This window comes from Pleurodeles waltl, chromosome 4_2, assembly GCF_031143425.1.
Source record: "Pleurodeles waltl isolate 20211129_DDA chromosome 4_2, aPleWal1.hap1.20221129, whole genome shotgun sequence".
NCBI lineage: Eukaryota > Metazoa > Chordata > Amphibia > Caudata > Salamandridae > Pleurodeles > Pleurodeles waltl.
In genome coordinates, this window is record NC_090443.1 from 141948216 (window position 1) to 141963466 (window position 15251).

Here is a 15251-nt window from a genome sequence, read left to right on the forward strand (position 1 = left end):
GCAGTGGGTGTAGTACCTGCTCTACAAATGTCAGAAATCATGAACCCTTCAAGGAGAGCACCTCCTTTGTAATTTGCTACAATGGGTGATTAACAAAACAACTCAATCAAGGAAACCCAATTGAAATTGCCGGTATAGGTCACAAATAACCTATCAGTGTTTCTAAACTTCCTAGGCACGTCGTGTAAAATCTTAATGCATGTTTAATATCCAGATTATATTCCTGCTGGCCACAGTAGTATTCGCAACAGGAAAAAAGGTTTGGGAAAAAAACCCACTCAGCTAATATCAACATGTGGACGCTCATCCTGAAAACCCTTGACCATAAAAAAACCAAAAAAAAAACAATAGATTCACTCACTCAGAGTTGCACATGAAAACCCCATTACCCATTAATATAATGTATTATCGTCCACAGCATCAAGAGACCTTGAATGTGAATGTGCACTCAGAAAATACAGTGGTCAGCTCTCATGTCCATAAAATGGCAACCTGAAAGACAAAGTAGAAAATAGCAGAATGGTTGCCCTATTGCTTCTGGTCCTTCCAGGAGCTTCTGCCTCAGTCCAGCATCTTACAGTCTCCCGTTACCTCAGCATACACAAAATGTCCTTCTGCACCATAGATGTTCTGATGAAAAATAACCACCTAAAGTTCAACACCACTGTTAAAGTAAATGAAGAAAAGAGAGAAGACCCACTCTTGTTAATGCATGGATCAGCAGAAAAAAGTGCAGTATTCTATGTGGTCAAGGATAAACACAAGCCCAAACTTTAAGATGTCAGAACAGAGAGCATGAACAGAATTGGGAGCCTGAAGGGAAGGCAGACACGAGTTGTAGCAGATAAATATAATTAGTAACAGCAGAAATGGAAGGTCACAGCATCTGGAAAGAATGAAGATCACAGCAATACAAGGAAATAAAGATTAGCTTGTGGTTCCACATTGCAGAGCAGCAGACGAGTTGGAAGTAAAGTGCTGATATGCTTCAGAGCACGAGTGAAGGCCAGCGTTGTTACTACTAAAAAATGTACCATTAGCAGGTGCACTTCACTCACATTTTTGTAACATGTGAGTAGATGTTTTTGCAGGAACTACTACTACTTGCTGAAATTATTAGGGATAACAATGTGCTAGAGCAAGTGCTTCATTTAATATGCATGTCAATGATTAATACATCATTAAGGTTTTGAGACTATATAAGACACTCTCTGTTATGTTGCAGTTTGAGTTCAGTTTCAGTTACAGAGCTGATCTGACCTCCTGGCCTTATTTTATAAAAACCTGTACTATATTTCCAACTAGATTTGTGTTGCTTCTTTATTTCTTCTCCGCCAACACCACACAGATGGAAATCATTACATGTGGACAGTTGCACAAACAATAACTGACGGCTATGTCAAGGGAGGTGAGGGACCTAGGGGTGATCATGGACTCAGATATGCCCCAAATACCAGATGCCAATGAGGTCACTGAATAATCTTCTATACAATGAAAGCACTGCAACACATATTCCTGTATCTTAGATACCATTAAAAACGAAATGTTAACTGCACATTTGTGATTTCCAAGCTAGTTTATGCTAACAGAAAATACATTTGCACCCCCATTTCAACATATACATACTACAATAGATCCAGAATGCTGCAGAAATACCTCCCCAGCTTCATCCCAGAGAACACATGACACCAATTCTGCAAGCATTGTACTAGCTACCAGTGGCTAGATTGTCAGTGTTCAAGGCCCTTTGCATCATACACACAGCCTTCCCAGTTAAAAGACCATTATAAATTATAGTTACAAATAAAATGTAAGCAATACAGACAAAACAGGAATCTATGTTCTAGGCTAGTACCTGTACGACCATCACACTGCCTTTCAATAAGAAATTCACAGCAGAATCTGCTGTCTTGGACTAGAGGACGAGCTCTGTAACTTCTTGCAAGCTAAGAAAACAGGTGAAAACCTGGTTGTTTCCAAGCTCATTATGTCTGCTTCTGAACCTGGAATACACATATCAGTACAAGTATGGGGCAGAGCTTTTGAACAGCACCATACCATGCCGCAAAGACAGACATAGGAGCCAGAGACACTGTGTGCATTCACCATAGCCAGCAATGATCCCAAAACATGAATTTAGTGAAATATATAATCCAAACCTGTAAATTATTCTTGCCCATCCAATATTAGAAGCATCTGCTAACACTCGACACCCAAATCCCAGACTGGTGAGATACTGGACACTAAAACATAGTATCTGTCATCAGATCAATATTACGTAAACAGGGTTTCCGGTAGTCTGTTAAAACTGATCAAAATCAATAAAACACCACTGAAGGGAATATCTGCATTTAAAAAACACAGAAGACAGGGGTGCTAAAGCAGTATAAGTGCAGCCTCTACCTTGAAGCACTTTTTGTTAAGGGAAGTTCCCATTATGATCCACCTGGGCCATACTAAGCTACTTAATATGTCCTTGTAACCATTTACAAGGGCCATGGAGACCCAGGACCCACTTTCACTCCCATTTTGTAAAGGCCAGTAGGTTCACAGCACAAAGGTCTGGTATGAGGATTGTGGCAAACTAAGACCACTGCACATATGGCCACCTTCAGAATCAATGCCCTTCCATAAAGTGATGTATGCAACACTCCCTGTTCTTACTTTTACATAATGATGATCTGAAAAGCAGGTCTACTATGAACCACATAATAAGACAGATTTGTAGGTGAGAGAATTAATAGAAATGTACTTGAAAGACCATCTTCAAAGAGAGGGTACAGAGAAAGGAGTTAGAAGCAGGAAAGGAAAAGGCAATAGGAATATTAAAGGAAAGAAAGGAAGGGAATAAAAGCAAAATGCCTTGAAAGCACTGGAAAACACCATCCACATTAATTTTTCTGAAGTACAAATTAGTAAATAGTCCAACCCTCTGTAATCTAGGAAAGAGCTGAAGATGCACCTCTGTAAAGAACATTACTTCACAGTGCAGTGACAGTCGGCCTCTGTTCCTAGAACCCAACTATCTGTCCAATCACAAGTTGATTGTATCTTTGCCTTTGACACTTTAGGACACTCTGCTGTTTTTTGGATATGTGCACGCTATAAACATACCCCATACATAATACCTTGACATTGTTATTTTCAATAACTGAACACTGAATGTAATTTGGTATTTTGAATGAATACTTCAGCCACTGGGATTTGCATATGTAGTAAGCTATGCAAATGTAAGCAAATCTCAATCTTAGTGACAGCATAACCACTGTGCACAGATACTGAAGTGTATCATTGGATAGACTATCTTGAGCAGAATTTACTGCAGTTACTTTAATACTATTCCTGCTCTCAATTGCTAATGGAGATGTTTCAAATTCAAATATTATGATGTACAACAACATTCACAAAGTATACTGATCCATTATACCAGATAAGTAAATAACATATCAACGTTTTTGATTGAAACCTTATTGGACCATGAAAAAGAATTGTATATTTTCACTATATGTATTATGTTCACATCTGAGACACACTAGGGTTACTTGTGCGTGTCTTTATTTAGGCTCTCAAAAATTTGAATTTAGGAATTTAAACAATAAAATATAATTTCAGGTGTACAGGCCACAAGTAGTGAAATTATTTTTTTTTCACTTCCGCACAGTATTCTTACTGCCCCATTTTTCACTAAGAACAGGGGAGCCATTTGAAACCAGTGCTTCACTACTGAGGAATCATTTTGCCTGTGTGCAGCCCAGAGCTGGAATCTTGTGTCCACAAGGCAGCATTCAAGACCTCTACATGCACATCCACCTTTGAACTTTTCATAAATACCAAAAATCATAAAGTGGCCCTCCAAGAGTACTCATTTTGTCTTGCGTGCAGAGCCACTCTTCTCTCAAGTTGGAACACTGTAATAACATACTTGTATTGTTCTGTTAAATTTTATATCCCTTAATACCCTCATATAGGGCATCTGAACTGCACTGATAGTAAGCAACTCTGTGTAGGGTGTCGGTTGTGGAGGAGAGAAGTGTTTTCATGCCATGCATGATGACCACTGAGGTGCAGTTAATAAGTTATGGGATGCAGCACTTGGAGGTGTAATTGATAAGGGAATCCAAGAGGCAGACAACAGGGTGTGGCTCCTCTGTTTGGGCGGAGGAGCGTCACCCCGGCAAGCAGCAACCGCTGCAAATCCTTTTACATCAAAAGGATAATAAACCCTGTTTATTATATTTTCCATGTGAAAGGGGTGGGGCATTGGGAGTGACGAGCTGAGGGGAGTGCATTGTGCACACCCCTGAGAGCGCATGTGTGTTTGGCCAGCAGTCTCGGGTCGGCCAAACACACATGCACACAAGGCTCTCACAGGTTCTCAGTCTGCCTGGGAGCGCCCTTGCTGGGTGGTCCCAGCCAATCCTGACGCTGCTATGAGCAGCGTCAGGATTCGGCGCAGGACAGGCTGGGAGCCTGTGCCTGCAGCAGCAATGGGAGAGGAGCGGCGCAGGAGCAAAGCAGGTAAATGATTTTTTTTTTTCTCCTTCGCCGTCTCCGCGTCCCCCACCCCAACAAAGCCACATGAGCCGCTCCTGCAGACAACCCTCTTTATAGTTTTGGGGAATACTGCTAGCTTTGATTAACTTTGCAGGTACTTTATGGTGTGAGACTGCCTCTGGTCCATCCTGAGATCTTATGGACCTTTAGAAAGTGACGTGTATAGAATGAGTGATGTGAGTCAGAGATCTAGCATTATGGGCATAGTACGATTTGCTGAGATGCGTTTTTTTTATGTACTTCCTTTATATCATTAATATAAGATGTACGTGTTTAGAGTATGTGACTGTTTGGGTCCTGCATTGTAAATTAAGTTACAGGCCTCTGCTGACCAGCAGTGAAGAAGATATCCTTAGTCAAAGCATACCTGCTTAATTGTTATTGAGTTATTAATTGTATCAGTCTCTTTGAATTGCTAGCAGAGTTCAACAGGCCCTTTCATACATTATATGCATGTCCCCCTTATAGTGAGGGATCAAGTAGTGAATTGGTATAGTATATCATATAATGACATGGAGATAACATCGGATTTGGAACGGATACATTTACTGTCATTTCTCGTGGGGTGGATGTAGAAGGTAGGGCACACATCATTTACATGTATGCATTCCTGTTTTTAGTTTCTATTTGTTGTGAATTCCAGTTGGGTTTTCAAATTGTTTTCCAATGTTTTCAATAATTATAAAAATCACTATTAAAGTCGGAATAGATACTTGGGTGTGGTTCCAGATTTTGAGAAAATAGAATGAGAGAACATGCATGGACATCATTTAGGGGTCGCTAGGATTTGCTGCTGCAACCGCTGGCTTGCCCCTTGCGACCCCCTAGCATTGCATTTGTGAACCCTGGCAAAATCAGTGCCTGTAACACAGGGGCACCTCATCCTTACAAACACAGGTTGGGGATGCAATCTCATTTTTTACCAATTTTCTAATACATTAATAATGAATAATAACATATTATTGTGTGCATGCATGCAAGTGAGTGTATTTACGTGAGAGTATATGTGTGATTGTGTGTTTATGTGTAAGCATTGTGGGTGAGTAAATGTAAAGGTCAAATGGCTCGTGATATCACTTTCTCTACCTCTGGTCCTTTGGTAAATTGGCGTTCATGAGGACATGTCGCCTTGTTTTTTTCTGCACTTCTTTGCCTCCACTCTGATGGTGCTCTGGCTACAGCTGTGTTTAGAGCCACCAAAGATGATGACCTTGTCAGTCAGTGTAGTGGGAACTGCTGGTTCAGACAGCTTTGTAAATGATGCAGATGTTTTTGAAGACCATGCGTGCCAGTATGAGAAGTTAGTGGACCACAATTAGAACTGAGTGATGTAGTCACATTTCTTAAGGCCCTCGATGAGAGGCGCTGCAGCATGTAGGATACCCTTAAGTTTGGAGTCTTGGGACCATGGAGCAAGGCATTATCACTGTTCAGATGTGAGAGTAAGACTGCTTTAACAGCAGTTCTGAAATCACTTTCTGAGATAATGGTTTTGACTTCTTTAGTAGAGACAGCTGGTACCAGTCTGTCTTTGTTTTTAGTTTCCTAGGGGATGGGTTTGGTGTCCAAGGTGAGTCCAAGTGACAAGGAGTTGGGGTAAAGTTGGATTTGGACTCCTTCTGAGTCCATGGCATTCAATCAGGTTTGGACTAGTTATTTCTTGTTGTTCTTGCATGCAGCAGCAATTCAGTCATGATAGGGTTGAGCATCCAATGTGCTCAACTTCAAAACACCTGCACTATTTGAAGAGTAGCATGTCTGGAGCGGAGGAGACTTTCTAGTAGACTTGTGTTTCATTGGCATACTGATAGATTGTGATGCTGTTGTCAGTGAGTAGAGCTCCAGGGGGCTCCATGTAGAAAGCTGAAGATGAGGGTGGACAAGATGGTACCCTCGGAGACTCCGCAGGTGACAGGGATCTTCTCGGACATCGAGGCACCCATCTGACCAAAATGGTGTTGGTTCGATAAGTACAAGCGTAAACAGTGGAAGGCTTTGCCACTGAATCCTATTAAGACTTCAAAATGTTGATGAGGGTAGGATAGTCAACAATGTCAAAAGTGGCAGAGGGGTCCAGCAATATCAGGAGATAGTGGTCATTTTTTCTGTGGTCAGGAGAGCAAGGTTTATGATGTGTAAGGTATCTTTCTGTGTGCTGCAGTGTGATCTGAACCCACATTTGTAGGAGAGTAAGAGATAGTTGGCACTGATGTGGTCTTGAAGTTGAACATAGCCTTCCTTTTCTCTGATTTTGGGGAGGTAAGTGATGGGCCAGTAATTGGTGATGTCATCAGGGGGTAGTGTGGGTTTTGTTAGGAGTGGGAGGATCTGGTCTGTCTTAATAGCGTCTGGGAAGATGCCTTGTGCGAGAGAGGCATGACAGAGGTGAACAGGAAGAGGACAAGGGGTGGGTGGGAGAAGTGCTTCAGAAATGACTTTGATGAAGGACAAGGTTAAGATATCAATTTCATATGAGGTGGCTTTGAGAGATTTGAGTATGATGGCAAGACCTTCTAGCAGGCTTTAACGAATGAACAATGTAGGATGCCACAAAAAGGTATGAATTTAAGTGGAAAATCAGAGTTGGTGTTATCAATGTGCTGACAGATTACCTGTATTTTTCACTGCAGTGTTTTATGGAATTGCACTTGTCTGTTGAGTGTGGGATACGATGGCCAGCTAGGGGGTTGATGCAGTGCTTTTCTGTCTTGAAGAATTTTATGCTTCTTCTGGCTGCTTCATTGATGATGTTGGTATGGTACTTGGAATTGGCTGTTGTGCTGAGATGTCTGCATGTTGCATAGAGGGACATAAATAGTCCCAGATTGTTGTGGGTTCTGGTTTTCTTCTGTATTTACAATTTGCATGTGGAGCATTTTTAATCAGCGAGGTCTAAATTCTGCTTTGGAAATGGAGTCAGTATAATGGAGAACTTTTCCCTTCTTCTCAGAGGCCGTGCTCATGTGAAAGGCCTATGAAGAACCAAATATGCTGAATGCAGTTAGTTCTCTTTGAGTGATGGTGCAGATTGTGAGGATGACTAGGAGTAGAGGAGATGTAAATAAGAACCTCTCAACGTGCTGATGATGAAGACTTAACTCATGCATATCCAACATGATGGTGCTAGTAGCTCCAAAGTTCTCAAATATCAAAGTTTTAAGTCTTGTTTGGGCACCTCACTGTGTCACCCAAAGTCCTGACAACTTACCTGGTGGCATTCTAGGGATCAGAAAGCACCACATTGCTAGAGTGCTGGCATTACTTGAACCTGCTGTTTTGGGTGGAAGTTTACGTTCAGGCCTCTGTTGGACCACACATCACCACTCTACCAAGGGTTGCACCTCTCAGGACCAGAATCCCAAGCCCTCCTTGAACTATCCTGAGTAAGCTCCAAAGTAACAAAGCAACATTACAGGCTAGATGGCATGCAGTCCCAGATCCAAAGGGGCAACCCTAAATGTATTACTAGCGAGAGCCCTACAACGAGAGCCCTACAACGTTTTTTTTAATTCATATTCTTTATAGGTTAAACATGTTACATTTAACTGGCTTATATTTCTATTGTATTTCAATTAAATTATGGTAGTGTACACATAACTGCAGCACAAGTGTTATTCGGGCTTACAAAATCATTCTACAGATCTCGATCAAAATGCTCTAAAGATAAGGAATGAACTATTTATACTAAGTTGTATACTTAGTAATAGTAAACAAATTGCAACAAAAATGCATACTTAATGTTGGCCCAATAAGAGAAATGTTTTAAAACTCTAAATTGTTAAGGAGAGGGTTCATGCCATCTTGCCACATTAGACTCCTGGCAAGAATAGGAATCTGTTTTATTCCTGAAACAGTTCACATTACACTACTATAAATGCATAAAGATATAATTTACGCAGCTTAAATACACAATGAGCTGCAATCATCTACAGAATAATTTTTATAACAAGATCAATTTTAACACTTTGTTGCTCAAAATCATGGTCTGTAATCACAGTCGAGATTTCATCATGCTTGTATTTCTATATGATTTTATTTTAGGAGATCTTAATGCCACCTTCCTTCTCCAATTTCTTACCTGAAAGGCATGAGTCTTTTCCACCCTTTGGTGCACATGCATTCACCAGCATATTTTAAAACAAAGTTGCCGATTCACTAAGTTCTCTTCTTTGAATAAGTGTAATTTACTGCCTTCCTACGTAAAGACTACTCCTGAATTTTCATCTCTTCGTTATTTTATAGTGACTACTTTTTAATGCGAGATTACCATCACCATCAGGGTCAGATTCCCTTACAGCTGTTAGTAATAAAGAGACCAACAAAGTGAAATTCTAAACTTTCACGGAGAGTTACTCTAAGCAACTGATGCTAACAATGAAAGCAAATTCTACTTTACAAACATTTGAGACAGTTTGAGCATTTTAGCTTGAAACCTCATTGAAATCTGACCTACCTTTAGCCTAAATTCAATTAAAATGCAGACATTTAAGTGCACAGTGTTAACAAGTATATAATGAAAAAAGAGCCAACCTGTTTCACTGTTATCAATTTGTAGTCTTTGTGAAAGTTGAGTCTATCTCTGCTCTGTCTCGGCCTCACCAGAAGGTGATATATGATTCAGAACCCACTGTTTCAAATAATGTGATTGGGAATATGTATAGTACATGCAGTGCAGAATTGTTTTCAAAGTGTTAAAACCCAGTAAAAAGCAAGATGCCATTCATATTATCATTGCATGTGTTTGCACAGATTTTTCAACCACTAGGTTTCCATCTCTATGCTAATGTTTTATGACAATACAGTAACATAAATATTAAAAAGAACGGATGATGGACAAAATGCAGAACAAATCAAACATGCCAGCTTGAATCTGGCGGCATAGCGAGCACGGAACCTAAGCAAAGGGCATACCCTTCCCACTTAGGGTGACCAATGCAAAAAGAACAGCAGATGAACAGAATGAGGATCAAATCAAACATTCACCCCCAGTCACAGATCTGGGTTAAATACATTGATTATTTTGTACACCATGCCATTCCAGTTTGGAACCAGCCATTTGCAAATCAGTCTTGACCGTGCTCCCCATGGGAACAGTCCAGCCGAACTGCCAGTCCAGGTTCTCCCTGGACCAGAAACAAGCACCCTGGGACCAGTTTCGGGGTATCACCCCTCATCAGCCAGGCTAGCTTGAATCCATTGGCATTGTGAGCACGGGACCCATTCCCAACCCCCAACCAAGATGAAACGCACCCAAAACTCAAATGCAGGCCAGGCGAGGGCATATGTCGCTTTGCATAAAAAACTCTTCACACTTTCATATAAGTGGTGTTCTTTTTGCAGTTTTATTTTTGATGCTTCCAGTACTGGGATTAATTTGACTGCTAAGGGTCTCTCCCTTTCCTTCTCACAGGTTGGCCCAGAATTCAGACTGCTAGCACCCCTGAGGAAAAATAAACTTAACATAAATACGAGTTTTGTCCTTAATAGGGTCTGTTTCTGTCTATGACCTAGACTCTGTGTTCTGTGACTCGGTATATTCTGTTCTGCCTTGGGAGGCATTCTTGTTTGTTCTCTTGTCCTGGAGTCTCTTCCTAGTTTCCCCCTGCTATATTAAGATAAAGGGTATTGGTAGCAAAAACACAAAAGCCCAGAAGGCCTCTACTTCAAACTAAAACAATTCGTAAAACCAAAAGAAAACCTTCTCAGTTTGTTTATTAAAATTTTTTTTCTTTTGAATCGGAGCCTTCTGGTATGTATTCCTGGATTCAGACTTCTTTCTAGTAATGGCAAGAGGCTTTTGGGATTGTAACCAGTTCCACCTAAACCACCCGTTGGTATCTCACTTCCTCCCCTGCCAAGACCGTTACCGGTCATGCACCTGTTTTAGCCACGAGGGTTGAGGCGTCCTGCCGGCAGTTTCTCCAGTCAACGGCACTGCTCTCTTTCTCCTCTTTTTCATCGGGCAGCACAGGTGGTGTAACCGGCTCTTCTGTGCGCCTGGGCACAGCCCAGGTGTCAGCTCTGGTTCCAGTCTCCACTTCCGCGTTCTTTCTCTGAAATCTGAGGTTCATTCTCAGGAAAGTCCCCTCCTCGTTCCTCTGCCATAACTGGAGACCATCCTCACTTTTAATTCTGTTCTCATCGATTGCCTGCCATTATCCTTTGTTTACTTTCAGTTCCGGTGGGCCGACTTCTTAAAAAGTAAACCATCTTCTTTTCTTTCGTGTTCAGGTATGCGTTGTGTCGTGGTCCAGTGCTTTAATTCTGGTAAGTCATCACACTGTTCCCCCTCAGACCCCTCAACCTGACACACCTCTCTCCAGATTTTCACAATTAGGTAAAAAAAGGAAAAGGGGAAAGAAAATCAGCATTAATCTGGTCCTTTCCTTTTCTGTGCCTGATCTTAAACTGAACGGGTTAAAGGTAAAGGAACAAAGCAGCACTCGTGGTTTAATACCTTTGTTTCTACTCAGCCATGCTAGAGGAGCATCGTCGGTAAATAGAATAAAGGGGAGGGGTCCTAGGTAATATCTTAGCTTCTCGATGGCCCATTTTATAGTGAGACATTCTTTCTCAATGACAGGCGAGGCCTATTCTCTGGGAAACAGTTTACGACTGGTACACAGCACTGTCATGACACTGAGATAAAAATACACGTATTCCCACTTCTGATGCCTCTGTTTGTAACAGAAAGGATTTCTTGAAAGAGGGGGATCTTTTTATCGAGCTTGTGGCTATAGCTTGTTATAACTGGTTGAAGGCCAGGTACTTTGATAGATGGGTGTTCAAACTCCTGTTTTTGGAGTTCTTTTTGAGGAGGTTAGTTAAGGGACTGGCTATGTCAAAATAATGGGATTTGAACTTGCGATAATACCCTAAGAGTCTGAGGAAGTGCCTTACTTCTCTTTCATTTTTATGAAAGGACGTTTTGGTAATAGCCTGGACCTTCTCGGTTTGTGGTTCAATACACTTGTTTCACAAGACATAGCCTAGGTATCTAACTTTGCTACATGCAGCCCGAAATTTCTTAGCATTAATATGTAGGTGGCTGATTTTAATTCCCCTAATACAACTTGGAGGTGAACAAGATGTTCTTCCCAGGTTTTGCTGAAGATGACTATGTCATCTAAATAAGCAGAGGAATAGTCTTGGAGGTGCTTTAGGAGGACATTCATTAGCTCCTGAAAAGTTGTGGGTGCCTCATGTTATACGAAGGGTAGAATGTTAAACTGAAAAAGTCCCTGCAGTGTCGTAAAATTGTTTTTTTTTGTCACAATCTTCTTGTTTGAGTGGTACCTGCCAATAACCCTTTGTGAGGTCGATAGAAGTAATTTACATAGACTTACCTAATCTTTCTATCAACTTGTCTATGTGGGGTAAGGGATACCCATAAAATTTAGAGATGCTATGTACTACTGTAAAGTCTATACAGAAGTGTATGCTTCCATCTGGGAACTAGCACAATGGGTGAACACCAGTTGCTATTAGACGGCTCAATTACTTATTAATATTCACGCACCATGACCAATGTGGCCATGAATAACCAGATCTTTTAGTAAAATTAGAAAGTTTATATCCCTGGATTAACAATACTAAAATCACGTCAATTAAACTCAAGACCAAATGGTAGACATATATAAATAACACAGGCTGACCAAAACGGCGGAGGAATCTCAATTTAACCAAAACATTTATCTTTAAACATTCAAGGGTTACAGTACAAATTTATAACAGTAATAACTGAACAACAGAGATTGCATACATCAAGAATTGACAGGTGAATAAAATCAATTCCTTATTAATAACTTTTGGTAACACATGGCACTCTAACTAACCCTTCAATTCAAATGGCATGTTTGGGCTTCATGCAAAAGTAATTTTAATCAAAAGTTAAGTTGGAAAACATCAAACTAGGGCTCTCATCAAAATAGCAGTTGGTACCTAAAAGAAAAAGTACAAAAATCTATAACAGAAACAATATAATTTTGTTATACCTCTCCTGAATGGATAAGCAAACTGTGATTTCTTCATCAGTTGGACATCCATCTGGTCACCTTTAGCAAATGACAGTGAAAGGGACTGGCTCAGCCGCAGTTGGGCTCTAGGTTAACTGAACCAATTTAGAAAGGGCATCAAACTAAGAAACAGCAACAATAGCCTTTACAATTAAGCTATAAGGCTAAAGTAAGGAAAAGGGACATCAGGAACTGCTGTGCTCCTCGCATGAGACTGGAACAGTGACAGAATAGAAAAAGACTAGAAACAGCAACTGCCCTCTCTTTTCCATGTAGTCAGGGTTAAACAAAAATCCATACAGTACTTTCTCACGTCGCCACTGGTCAGAATATCGGGTGTTCACAGTAGAACCAATAAACAATAATTTCTAAATCTATTAATTTCTAAATCTTTTATATAACTAGACAGTCTTTCACACGTCGAGGATTGGCTCCTCTTCTCCCATTTCCATCACCAGTTTTGTCAAGTAACCTTCTAGTTGCAATCATAGCTCCGTTCAGTGAAGTCTTTGTTAAAGTATGAGAACATCGGCTTCTCAGGCATCAAGGTAACAGTTTAAGACATCAATTTGTTTAACATTGCAAGGGTACAAATGTATTTGGTCAGCTCTAATGAACAACAGACAAGTGTTCATTCTCTGCTTTCACAAAAACATTTGAGAACTTTTATTTTATGCCATGAAGCTTAACATGAGGCTCTGTCGACTAGGCCCCAACATCTCATAATTACTCACTGCCTAATATTTATAATCAAATACATAGCATTAATGCATTAGTATGATCCACTAATACATTTTATTCTACATGTGCACATTATTTAAACTATAAATGTCAATTCTTTATTAATGTCGTAAAATTATGATGGCCACTCAAGTAGGCACATTTTCCAAGACACACAATTTTCTCTATGTTAGCCTAATTCATGTAAATTCTCAACTGTTAATCAAGGCAAATTATTAGTAATTAATTCAGCTTTCACAAATTTGATGAGGTTTTTGTTTCGCTACTACACCTTCTTTAGAAGGAACAGAGTGTAACGTGTGATGGGTTTTCTGCGTAAATCTGAGAATGTCGGAGAGAATAGCTCCAAAGTTTGTAGGTGTTTGGTCTTCTGCAAGGCAGAAAGGGCCTCACTTATGGGCAGTTTCCCCAAAGGACTGGGAATGGCCTGAGATACCGGAAGAGGTGCATGGACGCCTTTTGGAATTAGTCCTAGCCATTTATTTAATAGATTAATGTGATATATCTGTTCTTGTTCTATGATACCCTTAGTTTACATGTACTTTGTACTTATGAACTGTATTCTTTATTGCTAACCATGTTTATGATATCTTTCATGTATCTTGTTTGATAATTCCTTATATAAACTCTTTTAAATCTAGACCAGTGTCTGTCATTCTTACTGAGAATGTCACAACTAATATTGATTTGCGATCATCAGAAATAAAGACGGGTCTTATCCGGGAGCACCAATGTCTGTATATGGACTACACCGCTCATGGTTTAAGACGTAGGAGTGCACGTGGAAAGGTTATGACCAACTGGTATGCGTGCCAACCCTACCACCCCACAGCTTATAGAATACCTGGAGTGCTTTGAACAGATTTTAGGGGTGAAAGTCAATAATGATGAATCAGAAATTACTAGCATCAACCTCCCAGCCGAACAAGTTGAGAGCCTTAGAAGGGGTATTCCGCTCTGATTGAGGCAATCCACCATTAGCTACCTTGACATTACTATCACAAATACAGTCTCAAACTGGGCTAAACGTAATTAGACCTTCTTGAAAACACAAATTATGTTGGATCTGACTAAATGGCAGGGACTGTACATTTCACCGATGGTACACATAAATGTTATCAAAATGAATATATTGCACCTCCTAGTAACTGTCTACATCAGACAATGTCCTCCATAATACTGGTTACTGAAATTAAACCTTTGCAAAAAATACTACTATAATTTGTCAGTGCTTATGAGAGGGCTAGAAAAGTTAAAAAGGTGCTGATAGCATCACATGAAAAAAGAGGTTTGGCATGGCCCTAAATTTTAAGATATTATTATGAAGCACATGTTTTAGTCATACTAGACTGGACTCAACAACGGACGGAGAAACACTTAATTCATATGGAACCAACACTCTCTGGGAAACACCCATGGGTTAAACTGTGAACTATAACAAGAACGGCCCTTGAACTATTGGACCGGGTGACAGTTAGAGGAGGTCTTACCACATGCCTATCGTCTTTCACCCCTCTACATTAAAATTCAAGCTGCTCCTTGCCCTGGAAGGAACACGGTTTGAAAGATGACAAGTGGGTGATTGCCTTATGCTATTGAGTCGTTCATGGAGTGTAAACAAGAAATTAGGGTGGCAGGACAGAATGAAATGCACTCAATTTTACCATTGGGCACTCCATCAGAATAATAAAATGTCCAGACAGCTAACTCCCTTTGAAACATTTCTAACTACATTTGAGTCCACTAAGGGTTTGATCTCAATTATATCTCAAATATATTTGCCATTCTTAATGCCGGGAAATCTTCACAAAATAGAGTTGCCAGTTACAACGGGAACCTGTGTTTAGAAGGGAGTTCATGGAGGCTCAAAGAAGGGGGAGTTGTCAGGGCATACCGAAACACTTTTTCCGCTTTACGCATAAGGAGACAGTGTACAAACTG